The following is a 14,386-nucleotide window of genomic DNA, read 5'->3' as shown; positions in this document are numbered from 1 at the left end:
ATACTGAAAGTCTTTGCTGAAGCAGCAAATAAGAAAAGCAAACAAAAGGAATAGATTGGACAAAAAGGCATAAAACTGTTCACAAATGACATGATTTTCTATGTGGAAAATCCAAAAGAATCAATAAATCCTCCTGGATCTAATAAATGATTATAAGAAAATGCAGCATACAAGGTTATATACAGAAGTCTATTGTTTTCCTACATGCCAACTATGAACAAGTGGATGTTGAAATTAAAAACACAATACCACTAACTATAACACTGAAATAAATAACATATTTAGGTATAAATCTAACAAAATATGCACAGAATCTAAACTAGAAACAGGTATAAAACTCTAATGAATGAAGTAAAAAAAAGAGCTAAATAGATGAGAAAAGTGTCCCATATTCTAGTAAAGAAGATTCAATATAATCAAGATGTCATTTTTCACCAAATTAATCTCGGATTCAACGCCATTCTGAACTAAATCCCAACTGGTTAGTTTATAGATATCAACAGTCTGATTCTAAATTTTACAGGGAGAGGCATAAGACCCCAAATAACCAGCACAATATTTAAGGAAAAGAACAAAGATAGAGGACTGGGACTATTTAACTTCAAAAAAGGTCTTAATGACATGGATAACAAAGATGGCATCTACGAGTGTGAAATCAAGTGGGTCTTAGGAAGCATTACTGCAAATAAAGCTGGTGGAGGTGATGGAATTCCAGCTGAGCTATTTTAAATCTAAAAGATGATACTGTTAAAGTGCTGTACTCAATATATCAGCAAATTTAGAAAACTCAGCAATGGCCACAAAACTGGAAAAGGTCAGTTTTCATTTTCGTCCCAAAAAAGGGCAATGCCAAAGAATGTTCAAGCTACCACACAATTTTCTGGAGAAGAAAATGGCAACCCAATCCAATATTCTTGCCTGGAAAATCCCATGGACAGAGGAGCCTGGTGGGTTACAGTTCATGGGGTCACAAAGAGATGGACATGACTGAGCGACTGAGCACAAGGCACAGTTGCACTCATCTCACAGGCTAGCAAGGTAATGCTCAAAATCCTTCAAGCTAGGCTTTAACAGTACATGAACTGAGAACTTCCAGATGTACAAGCTGGATTTAGAAAAGACAGAGGAACCAGAGATCAAATTGCCAACATCTGTTGGATCAAGAAAAAGCAAGAGAATTCCAGAAAAATATCTGCTTCTGTGTCATTAACTATGATAAATCCTTTGACTGTGTGGATCAAAACAAACTATGGAAAATTCTTCAGGAGATGGGAATACCAGACCACCGTACCTGACTCCTGTGAAACCTGTATGCAGGTCAAGAAGCAATAGTTAGAACCGGCCATGGAACAATAGTAAAAGTGAAAAGTGGAAGTCACTCTGTTGTGTCCGACTCTGTGACTCTATGGACTATATAAGCCATAGAATTCTCCAGGGCAGAATACTGGAGTTGGTAGCCTTTCCCTTCTCCAGGAGATCTCCCCAACCCAGGGATTGAAACCAGGTCTCTGCATAGCAGGTGGATTCTTCACCAGCTGAGCTATCAGGGAAGCCCATAAAGTGAAAGTTGCTCAGTCATGTCTGACTCTTTGTGACCAGTCCATGGAATTCTCTAAGTCAGAATACTGGAGTGGGTAGCCTTTCCCTTCTCCAGAGGATATTCCTAACCCAGGGATCAGACCCAGGTCTCCCACATTGCAGGTGGGTTCTTTACCAGCTGAGTCACAAGGGAAGCATGGAACAATAGACTGGCTCCTAATGGAGAAAGGAGTACATCAAGGCTGTATATTGTCACCCTACTTGTTTAACTTATATGCAGAGTGTATCTTGTGAAATGACAGACTGGATGAAGCACAAGCTGGAATCAAGATTGCCGGGAGAAATATCAATACACTCAGAGATGCAGATGATACAACCCTAATGGAAGAAAAGGAAGAGGAACTAAAGAACCTCTTGATGAAGGTGAAAGAGGAGAGTGAAAAAGCTGGCTTAAAAATCAGCATTTTCCTAAAGGAAATCAGTCCTGAATATTCATTGGAAGGACTGATGCTAAAGCTGAAACACCAATACTTTGGCCACCTGATGTGAAGAACTGACTCATTTGAAAAGACCATGATGCTAGGAAATATTGAAGGTGGGAGAAGGGGACTACAGAGGATGAGATGGTTGGATGGCATCACCAACTCAGTGGACATGAGTTTGAGTAAACTCTAGGAGTTGGTGATGGACAGGGAGGCCTGGCATGCTGTAGTCCATGTCTGACAAAGAGTCAAACATGACTGAGTGACTGAACTGAACTGATGTACAAATAATGGAGTATAATTTAGCAATAAAAGAAAATGGGCTTTCAAGCCATGAAGATGTGAAGAAATTTTAAATGTATGTTACTAAGCAAAAGAAGCTAATCTGAAAAGCCTACACACTATATGATTTCAAGTATATGACATTCTGGAAAAGGCAAAACTCTGAAGACAATGAAATGATTAATGGTTAGCTGAGATCAGGAAGGGGAGTGAGAGATGAATACGTAGAGCACAAACGATTTTTAGGGCACTGAAAATAAACTCTGTATGGAATAATGATGGATATATGTCATTGTGCATTTGTTTAACTCATACAGTGTACAACACCAAAAGTGAACCCTTGGGTAAATTTTGAATTTTGGGTGATTATTATGTATCAGTATAGTTTCATCCTTGGTAAAAAAAAAAAATGTACCATTCTGGTGAGTGATGTTGATAATGGGGTAATATATTAATAAAAAGTATTGGGTTGGCAAAGGGTTTTGTTTGAGTTTTTCCAAAAGGTATTATGGAAAGACCCAGACAAACTTGTTGGCCAACACAGTATATGGGAAATATCTGTAGCTTCATCTCAATTTTGGTGTAAACTTAAAACTTCTAAAAAAAATTAAGTCTTTAAAAGTTATAAAAAAGAAACTAAAGAAGTGAGTTAATTGAATATTTTGTACTTGTCAATATCATAAGGGCTGAAAACATATGAAAGAGTATGACAAACACTATTCAAAAGTAATTTGCATTCAGTTGCCAGAGAAAAATATGTATTAAAATAAATGTATAAATATATAATTTAATAAACAATGTAGTGATATATAATTTAATAAAACATTTTAGGTGATAAGATACTTTCTTTTACAAAGTTAATTAGTTACAGAGGAACAATCAATAAAAATGTAAGAATGGTCTGACAGTAAAATCTGAGAAATCCATTTGAAAACTCTTATAATCAGACTTGTGACCTGGGAAAAGCAACTAAAGTTTCTTAAGATAATAAATATTTCTTTGGGTTTTACATAGAAAATGTTTGCTTTTTCTTTCTTATGAGCTTTTGCTGTATTTTTTATACAGACTTCTCCATTAAACAGAAGATCCAAAGTTTCCTGTAAAAATTTCCTTTATTTTTTTAAAGATGTTTAGAAAAGTTAATTTATCATGTAAAGACATTTTAAGAGTTTACTATTAATTCAATTGAAATATAGAAAATACAAACTTACATATACTCATAATATAAAAAAAAAGGAAATGGCAACCCACTCCAGTATTCTTGCCTGGAGAACCCCGTGGACAGAGAAGCCTGGCAGGCTACAGTCCCTGGGGTTGCAAGAGTCGGACACGACTTAGCGACTAAACCACCACCACCCCACCTACTCAGAGCTTACTAACATTCTTCAGTTTAATTGAATTATAATGTTAAACTTTGACAAATATTTGCATTCTTTTATACTTTATTCTTAGTTTGAATTCTTAAATTTGTTGATATTGAATAGCTTGCATATTGCATTTTCAGGGTATGTTGAGTTTCTTTAGATATCAATCAGTATATTTGAAATACTTTCTCCTTTATAAAACTCTTTGACTATAGGATTGTAGAAGACAGGGCCATCAGTACAACAGAGTGCTAAGATGACGCATAGTAGCGAAAGCTTGCCATCAGACCTGGGGCCAGTTATTTCTGTTTGCAAATGAGGTGAGTGTTGGAGGTACTCACCAAACAAGCAGCAACTTTCTGGATAATTCTTTAAGATGAGGGCCTTCCAAACAAGAAAGGAAAAGCACATCCACTTTTGTTGTCAGAGGAAGTTGAAGTTGTGTTGGGCTTGTAGAAAAGACAGTATTTATTATCAAAGTTGGGAGTTTTCTAAGGGTCCAGGGCCATGAACATGTAAAAGAGATGAGTACAGAGCAACCTAAGACTTAGAACATTTATAAAGTAATATGTAACATAACAATAAAATAATATTTGCACTCAAGGATAAAGTCAAAAAAAAAAAAAAAAAAAAAAAATCTGTATTAAATCAACAGTAAACATACTTTTTAGAAAATAGAACCCAAATCTCAAGCTCAATTACTAGAAAGAACAAAACTAATTCTAATTGTTTTTGGAACACATAGAATACTTTATACTTTGAAAGTGAACAAATAAGCTAGCTTTCCAACACCTGCAGGACTCACATATCTAAATTATTCATAGAATATTAAATATGTCTTCTAAGCAAAAGAATTTCTCCTTCCACAAGGAATGGCACACAAATAATTAACCTTTATTTGGGACTTTTACTTGAATTTTTGAATATATAATTTGTTCTATTTGGAGCAGAAATGCTTAGATGGGCCACTTTGGCAGCAAGAAAACAATTGCATTCATTCCCTTTTGGAAAAACCACAAATGGAATAATTTTCTTTAAAGAAAAACAAAACTGCATGCTTTCATAAGACAATATAAGGTTATTTCAAAATTCATAGTAACTTGTCATTTTCCCATATCATATATGTGATATTTATGGTTGGGATATGAAGAATGATAGAGAGTGTTGTGGATTATAAAAGGTATGATTCTTGAAAGTGATTATCTTTAATAACGTTGTATAGCATGGTTCAAAGATAGTAAGTTAGGATCCTGGAGCATGTGATTATGTGTCTGACTGTACAACTAGTTAGCTACTAAGCAGATATGGTCAGTTTCTTAATATCTCTAGACCTCATTTTCTTCATATTTAAGCTATAAGTCAAAATATATAACAAAACACTGCTAAGACTTTAAAGGCAGCTATCAAGTAACTGATAATTTTTAATCAAAGTGTTGAAAAGGGATGTACATTTTTCAATTATGTCATGCATATTTGTGTTTTTAAATACATCTAGTTAATAGAAATACAGGCATAGGGTTCCACTTAAGTAAATACATTAGACTTAGATTCAATCAAAGTTTTGTGGAAACATTTGCCAAAGGAATCCAGAATGGCATGTGCCTTGGAACACTGGTGTTAAAGTTTTGGCATCATTATTGGAAAATCATTCCAAAAATTAAGCTGATTTTTAAGTTGATTGGTTAAAATAATACACACATGTCTTAGAAGGATTTAGAAATAATGCAGTTATCTTTTAATTATTTTATGATACATAGCAACAAAATCTAAATAAGCCCAAACAAATTTGCAGAGCTACCATTTGATATATACAAGCTATATATAATTCCTATGATCTTTAGTGATTAATTTGCTGAAGCCAAGGAAATTTAGTAGTGAGAGTTTACTGGAACTCAAATCCAGTAAATACATTGAATTGCAATGTATTAAACTGGAAATATATGACTGCGCAATTTTGAAGCTCAAACATTTGTGTGACACATTACTGGATTTATTTAGAAAAACTAGTAAATAATACCCTACAATAATGGCATTTTAGTTGTTTTTTTAAATGGATCTACTTCCAGAATTTATAAGCCTGTACATTTGATTCTTTACTACTACCTTATACTAGATCATGTTGGCAGAAAGAGCAGCATGCAGAAATGGGGTGGGCTTAAATACTTTCAGTGGAGAAAAGTCTATTGTACTTTCTAGTACATGCCCTATACTAAAAAGTCCTACTTTTTCATAAACATAAGATGCCAGTTTATGATTTTATAACTCATAATAAAACTGAAAGAGCTAGATTTTTAATTTATAAAGAAACATGATATTTCCCAATAGACAAATATACCTAAGAAGCTAAATTTTAATTGTAATAGAATGTGAAGTGTTTGAAATAAGAGGGTAGCTATTACAATGTGGAACCAAATTGCTTCTGCTTTCCCATCATAGTGGTTATTATAATTATAAGCTCATGCTCAGTCGCTCAGTTATGTCTGACTCTTTGCAGCACCATAGACTGTAGCCCACCAGGCTCCTCTGTTCATGGGATTCTCCAGGTAAGAGTACTGGAGTGGGTTGCCATTTCCTTCTCTAGGGGATCTTACCAACACAGAAATTGAACCCGTGTTTTCTGCATTGGCAGGCAGATTCTTTACCACTAAGCCACCTAGGAAGCCCTTTATAACTATAATTACATGTGTATTTGTGTCTGTCTACTTAATAACTTTTTTAATTTACTAAATCATACATTTCACAAGGGCCATGTCTGTGTTTCTATTCAGACTTTAAAGTGCTCAATATGTGGAATGACCAGATAAATAAATGACTGGACAGTAATACCTAGGTGTGCCTTTAGAGATTTTTTAAAAGTTGTATTTGAAACTTTAACTACCAAACGAAAATAACTTCATTTTTGAGAGTATTTTCAAGTTAGTAGAAAAAAAAAAAGGAAACAAATTTCACTCTCAGCCTCTCTTTTCTCCAAAATCAGTTAAATGTATATTACCTCTTTCTTTTAAGATTGAGTCTGGTTATAATTCTAGTTTATTTATATTAACATATTATGCTGTATATGTTATATTATATTATACTATATATGTTAATATAATTATGCTTATATACATATATAGGAAATTTCAAGACAAAATGCAACCAAGTAAAAACAAAAATAGAAAATACAAAGCACTAAGAATAGAAATATTCTAAAATGTTTATGCACAACTATCTTAAACATAAATATTATACATACTAAAATATTTATACACATACCAATAGAAATAACTATATGTGTATATATATATACATGTATATTTATTTATGTATTTATTTACTTATATGGGCTTCCCAGGTGGCGCTAGTGGTAAAGAATCCGCCTGCCAACACAGGAGATATAAGAGATGCAGGTTCGATCCCTGGATTGGAAAGATCCCCTGAAGGAGGACATGGCTACCCACTCCAGTATTCTTGTCTGGAGAATCCCCATGGACAGAGGAACCTGGTGGGCTACAGTCCACAGGGTCACAAAGAATCGGACGCAACTGAAGTGACTTAGCGCGTGCGCACGCGCGCGCACGCACGCACGCACACACACACACACACACACACACACACATAATTTCAAGAAAATTGCAACCAAGTAAAAGGAAAAAGTAAAAACCCCAGCCACTGAGAATAGAAATGTTTTTTGAATATTTATTTATGACAGTCTTCAATAAAAGACCTTATTATTCCCATATACAATATGTACAGTTTTCTGTCAAGGAAAAAGAGAAATATGGATTGTCTTTTCTGTAAAGAAAAGATGAATTTAGCCATCAACAATTGGTCTGAAATTTACTTATCTGTGCTCTGCATGGTTGGAATGCCTTGCCAACTTATAGTGGACAGATTTGCATGGATTTTTGCAAGCAAATAAATGAATGTAATCTTACACTAAGGAAAAAGGGAAGGTCAGAAAGAATTCTGTTGTATAAGCACCAAGTCTTTTTGCTATGTGGCATGTTTCCAGTGTGATAAAGAAGAATACTGAATTCTAGGCCGATATAAATGTTTTGTATATATATATGTGGCATATTTCTGTGCCAGCACTCAGGAGTACAGTTAGATGTGGAGGAGGAAGGCCAAGTGAGAGTGAGGGTGTGAAATCCCAAAGCACCATTTTCAGGAGCATTATTGGGTTGTCAGCAGTATTCTCTTCAGCTGGAAGAACTACTTTCTGTGCATTTGTGCATGTTTGTGATTATGTGGCCACACATATATAATATGTATATGCCACTAGGGCTAAACAGACATGTGGATGCCTCAGGCAAGCTAATAAATTGTCAGTCCTTCAAATCAATATGCTTTTGGTGTTTATTATATTCTACTTTCATGTAGAAGAAGGTTGACTACTTTGTAGCAGAAAAGGAGGGAAGGCGGTTAATTAGAGGGTGTCATCAGTCTCTTCCCATTTTCTCAGACAAGTCTCCCCTACTCCCACATTGTACTTGGCAAAGCAAATAATCCTGTAGTTAATGGGGTCCATTTCTTAGAAGGCAGTTTAATGATGCTCAATTGATACTTGGTGCCTTCCCAGTTCTTTACTCACATGCTTTAATAAATTATCAAAGAATCCCCCAACCTCGTATAATTCTTCTACCTAAAAAGAATCTGGTAAGCATAGTCTCTCTTCGTTTACATTTGAGTGATTTTAAGGCCCCTTTTTGGATTTGGATCCTGAGCAATGGCCTGAAAGGTCTGACACTTAAAACAATTTATTAAACCACAAATCTGTACCACCTGGTTCAACCACAGGGAGATGGAAGCAGTACTTAAGCTTCCATCGAAAAAGCCTCTGTCAGCACCAACTGTCTCCACCACTTTTCACTTCCTTACCTTTCCTGGAGCCTCTTGTTCTTTTCTGATTCCTCTCACTTCAATTCTGTTCTCAGAAAAAAAGCTCATACCAGCAACTTGTGTACATTGGACCGTGTGATTAGTAATTTCTCCTCAAATACCCTCCTGGTTCATATGTTCTAAATGAATAAAAAACTTGGTTTCTTTGGAAATATAATGCAAAAAATCAAAAGACAAGTAAGGAAATAATTTTGTGAGTGGTACAGAACACCTGACTATAGTCATATCACCTATATACTTTAAAGAGTGAGTTCAGTGACCAAGGCATAATTTAGATAATGTGGGTAGCTTAATTTTTAAACACAAATAAATGGATGCTAGCTTTCATATATTTCTTGTAGAGAAACTGTTGGATTGTAAGTGTATATAAATGGACACACAAGAATATGCATACTATCAACAGTCTATATTGGCTAATAGGGGACAAGAACATTTTGTAAATAGTATATGTTGATTACTTTCCCTGAGACACACACATACACATGCACACAAAATTAAAAATCACACCAGATCACATGTAGACCCATGGCTGATTCATGTCAATGTATGGCAAAAACTATTACAATATTGTAAAGTAATTAGCCCCCAAGTAAAATAAATAAATTTATAAAAAAAAAAAAAAAAATCACACCAGAATAAAAAAATTTTATTCTTTAGTTAATTATGATAGGCATAAGACTTTTTATTTTGAAGCATAGACTCAAAGAAAGTTGCATCAATAGTGCAGATTTTCATATACTCTTTACCCACCTTTCCCCAATAGAGGCATATTATACAGCTAGCTGTTGTATAACATCAAAACCAAGAAATGGCACATCACTGCTAACCAGAATATAGTCTTTTCACCATTTTATAATCTGCATTAATTTCTGTGAATATACAATTCTGTGCATTTTTGTCACAAGTATAGATTTATATAACCACCACCCAAATCAAGGTGCTGAATCGTCCTGTCACTACAAAACAGCTCTAGCATGCTATCTTTTTGTACTTGTATCTGTAACCCCACCACACACACATACATACTCTACCTGGCCCCTGGCAATAATGAATATGTTCTCCATCTTTACATTGTTTTTCCATTTCAAGAATGTTATATAATGAGACAGGACAACAGGAAACATTTTGAGACTGACGTTTTCACAAAGAATAATTTTCCAGGTCCATTCAGGTTGTTAGACTTATTTGATAGTTTATTGTTTTTAGTGGTGTGTGGTGTACCATGTATAGACTATATGGATTCCAGGTATGGATGTATCAGAGTTTGTCCATACATTCACCAAAGGAAGGACATTTGAGCTATTGTTAGAGCTTTTCTATTATAAATAAAGTTGCTAATGCATTCATGTATTGGTATTTTCCTATGTATTGTGTCAATGTAAGTTTTCATATCTCTGTAATAAATGCCCATGTGTGTGATTGCTGATTCATATAGTAAGAGCTAAGAAAGTGCTGTATATATTTTGTAAGTGTCTGTACCATCTTAGGGGCTTCCTTGGTGGCTCAGACAGTAAAGCATTTGCCTATAGTGAGGGAGAGTTGGGTTGAATCCCTGGGTTGGGAAGATCCCCAGAAAAGGGAATGGTTATCCACTCCAATATTCTTGCCTGGAGAATTCCATGGATGGAGGAGCCTGGCAGACTATAGTCCATGTGGTTGCAAAGAGTCAGACATGACTGAGCGACTAACACACACACACACACACCATTGTATATTCCCATCAGCAATGTAAGAAGGATCAGAGTTCAAACTTACTTCAAGCTCTTTGGAAAACTGAAAAAACTAATTAAAGATGATGATATATATACCTTGTGTGGTAAGTTGTTGCAGTCCTGTCCAACTCTGTGTGATGCTATGTACTGCCATCGCCAGGCTCCTCTGTCCATGGGTTCTCCAGGCAAGAACTCTGGAGTGCATTGCCATGGCCTCCTCCAGGGGATCTTTCTAACCCAGAGATAGAACCTGCATCTCCTATGCCTACCTGCATTGGCTGGTGGGTTCTTTACCACTAGCACCACCTGCGAATTTCACTCTTAAGTATATATCTTCAAGTGTAAGACTGAATAACTGCATATGTGTTTCAGGAATCATGTACAAAAACCTGCAATGTGTTCATAATAATGAAAGACTGTCAGTGCTCCCAAAGCTGGCAACAGCCAAAACAACCAACAAACAAATAATCATCAATTCAGTATATTGATATAAATGAATTGCTGTACAATCTCACATTGGATTAACATTCAACAGTGAAAAGAATAAAGTGCACCTAAATGCATCATCTAGATGAATCTCAAAAAATGTAATGAGTGAAATAAAAAGAATGTGTACAAAATAATCCCATTCATTGAAAGTGAAAAATTAAAATACAGACAAACAATAGTTTTTTAAGGAAATATATATACATAATATTATAGAAAAACAAAGAATTGATTAACAAAATATTCAAGAGTATACTGGAAAGTGATCAATATCTATTATAGAGGAGCATAAGGACTTCTCTGGTATTGGCAAAATTCTATTTTTTGAGTGGTAGTTATCTGGGTTATTATTATTATTTAAATTGTATGTATATATAACATTTTTTACGTGTGATATATTCCCCAGTACAATAAAATAAAAAATAGAAAAAAATGATACCACTCCATTTTATTTTACTTTAATTACTTACTCTAGTCTTTTTGGTCTGGCATAGATCACACACGCACACACATACACACACACACACACAAATCCAGTTTGCTCTTTGTTTCATGTTCTTCACAACTTGGCTTTGTGTCTGATTAGCCTGCAAATTGAACAAAGAGAGTAATGTGTTTTTTTCCTCTGTACAATTTTTTCAACACTGATGCATCATCATCATATTTCTTGTACTCCACATATGATGAATATATTTAACTATTGTCAGAGCTTCCTGCTGGGGTTGGGGAGAGCAGACATCTTAAAGCTTTTGAAACATTTTTAAAAAGCTTCTGGGAATTTTATAAAATCTGGAATTTATTATACATAAAGAAAGCTTTTTTACTATCTTTCTTAAGGATTAAGTAGTCAGAAATAGAAAGAGAAAGAAATTTAACTGCTTTCTATGTTAATAGTGCACCTTATTCATTTGATAAGTGAACAAATCAAATTTAATTTTTTACTTCTCCCATAGGAAAATAAACCCAGAGAAATATTTAACTTCAAATATAACTTAATAAAACCTTATTTTATTAATAAGTTCCTTAAAGAAAGAACTTTAAATTTATAAGTATGGGCACTAAAATTGGCAATATATTAAATGAAGATATAGGTATAAACACTAATCCAATATGTGCAACAATATATTAAATAAGCATGAAATATTTTTAGTTTTAACCTGTTAGAAAATTAAGCAGTATTTTTCACACAAAATTAGACTTTTAAGTTATTAGTAAGAGCCCTTCTTTTATGTAGAGATACAATCAGCTGGGTAGTTTTATTTATACAAGTCATCTTTATGTCTCCATATGCTAGTTAAGCGGTTTTTCATATTATTGTAACTGGTATTAACCACTTAATCAAATTCTGAAAACACCCAGGTATTCTTCAGGATAAAAATATGTCCTGCTTTCTTTTTAGGAGTTGGATTTCTTTTTCTAATCATGAATTAACATCTTCCCTTCTAATTCATAGAATTTTAATGTAACTCTCCCTGGGTTGGGTCCCAAACAATCCTAAATCTCTCATTCAGACTTAATTGGTATTATGGCCAGGTGAACATGTCCTAGAATATTGCCAAAGTTAATATCCATCCGATCAGTCATGTACTTGCTGACCATAGTAAAGCGCTTATATATTTGATTTCAAGGACAATCAGAATAACAACTGTAACATTTGTTTGGAGTACTTTGTAGTTTGCAATGTGATTTAAAATACATTATTATAGTTCATCCTTAGACAAATAAATGTCTGGTACTACTGTTTTACAGATTACCAAGCTCAGAAGGATTAAGTGATAAACCAAAGCTCTACAACTAGTGAGTATGTGTGATGGTTCTTTATGATTTTTTCAGTTTTGTTTGGCTTACAAGTCAAGGCCCTAACTGCCTTTTGCCTCTGGACCATTGCTTTAAGAACATTTGTATGTAGAATAACTTTAAGAAATTGAGTGCCTCCTCCAGAGTAAAGGTCAGGCAAATTTGTTTGCAATTCATAGTAAAACTTTTGAGTTCCATGAATTTAATACTTCTCAGCTGTGATGCAAAGCTACTTTGTTGCCACTTCCACCTAGGTCTTTGTACATTGTCCCCTTGGGAGCTGGGAACAATGGGAACTGACATAAAAATTAAGTTGTCTCTGATCCAAGAGTTTCAAGTCTTCTGGCAGCACCTATAAAACTGGCCAACTGCTTGTCACAGATCTTGGAAGCCAGTTGTGACACAGAGGAGACAGTGGTTCCCTTAGTCTCATGGTTCAGTATGCATTTGTATACTACAATGGGTCCCCAAACACCAAATTAATATATTCAGATCTCCAGTATTATTTTACACATTAAAAAAGGAGGATGCATGTTAGTGCCTCCTAACTGTGCTAAATATCTCATGCACAGTCATTTTTATTTTATATATGTTTGCATATAGGATATACACATGCCTGGAAGGGGGGAAAACCACTGATCACAGTGGCAGCATCTGGCAAAGGGAACTCATACCTCAGGAGGAAAATTTTCCTTTTACCCATATACATATTCATACTTACTGAATGGTGTCCTTTGTGGAAGGCAGTTATTATAGCAATCAATAAAATCAAGTTATCTAGGTTCATATTCTTAACTGTATTACATTGATAAATTTGCTTAAAATTTATTTCTATATACTTCAATTTTCTTGTTGGTAAAATTGTGCAATTATAATAACCACTTTATACACTGTGAGGATTAAAATAATGTGACAATGTGCTCAATCGCTCAGTCGTGTCTTGACTATTTGCAACCCCATGGACCAGGTTCCTCTGTCATGGGATTGTGCCAGACAGAATGCTGGGGAAGGTAGTCATTTCCTCCTCCAGGGGAGCTTCCCAACCCAGGGATCCAACCTGTGTCTCCTGAATCTCCTGCATTGCAAGCAGATTTTTTTACCTCTGAGCCACAGGGGAAGCTTGAAGATTAAACAAGTTGCTAGCTTAAAGGTTTTAATATAGTGCCTTAGAATAGGCGTTCAATGTGTTAGTAATAATGATTCAAAATAATTTTCAAGTGATTTTCATATGTTAATATCCTGCTATCAGTAAATTAATTTTAAATGACATACTATTTCATTATATGAATACAAGGTACAACATAAAGTGAAAATACTCTATATCCTATATAGCTTTTAGTTGAGACTGAGATGCAAATTACTGATGTGAGAACATATACTTTGAATCTGTTTTGATAGGGAAGAGGTAAGAGAAGAAAACTGGATGCCTTAGCAAAGGTCTTATGATGCCATAAATATGGTAAGGGAATCTCAGAAGGAAATTTCAGTGGTGAAAACACAATCTCTTTACTAGACAAATTCATACCTTAAAGGAGCACAGCTTCAGTAAATGGTTACTGAATCATACTTTAAATCATCCCTAGATTTCTTATAATATTGATACCTGTGTTGTGTGCTGTGCTAAGTTGCTTCAGTCATGTCCGACTCTTTGTGACCCCATGGACTGCACCAGGCTCTTCAGTCCATAGGATTCTCCAGGCAAGAATAGTGGAGTGGGTTGTCATGCCCTCTTCCAGGGCATGTTCCCGACCCAGGGATCGAGCCTATGTCTCATGTCTCCTGCTTTGACAAGCAGGTTTATTTTTACCACTAATGCCACCTGGGAAGCCATGTTAATACCTAA

The 14,386-nt window shown here is 34.8% G+C and overlaps 1 protein-coding gene across 2 annotated transcripts in view; it reads left to right on the top strand.

Moving 5' to 3' along the window:
* LOC145524398 (uncharacterized) overlaps window positions 1-14,386 on the top strand; it is a 1,208,145-nt gene that overhangs the window by 375,411 nt on the left and 818,348 nt on the right. For both annotated transcript variants that reach the window (XR_014067465.1, XM_081536537.1), the window contains one exon: window positions 12,496-12,543. The gene's annotated coding sequence lies outside the window, so the exon portion shown is untranslated. The remainder of the gene's footprint in view (window positions 1-12,495; window positions 12,544-14,386) is intronic.

The sequence above is a fragment of the Giraffa tippelskirchi genome, chromosome 10 (genome assembly GCF_054371585.1).
Source record: "Giraffa tippelskirchi isolate mGirTip1 chromosome 10, T2T-mGirTip1v1.2.pri, whole genome shotgun sequence".
Taxonomy (NCBI): domain Eukaryota; kingdom Metazoa; phylum Chordata; class Mammalia; order Artiodactyla; family Giraffidae; genus Giraffa; species Giraffa tippelskirchi.
Note: the sequence above shows the minus strand (reverse complement) of the source record. Positions and strands in the feature narration are given on the sequence as shown.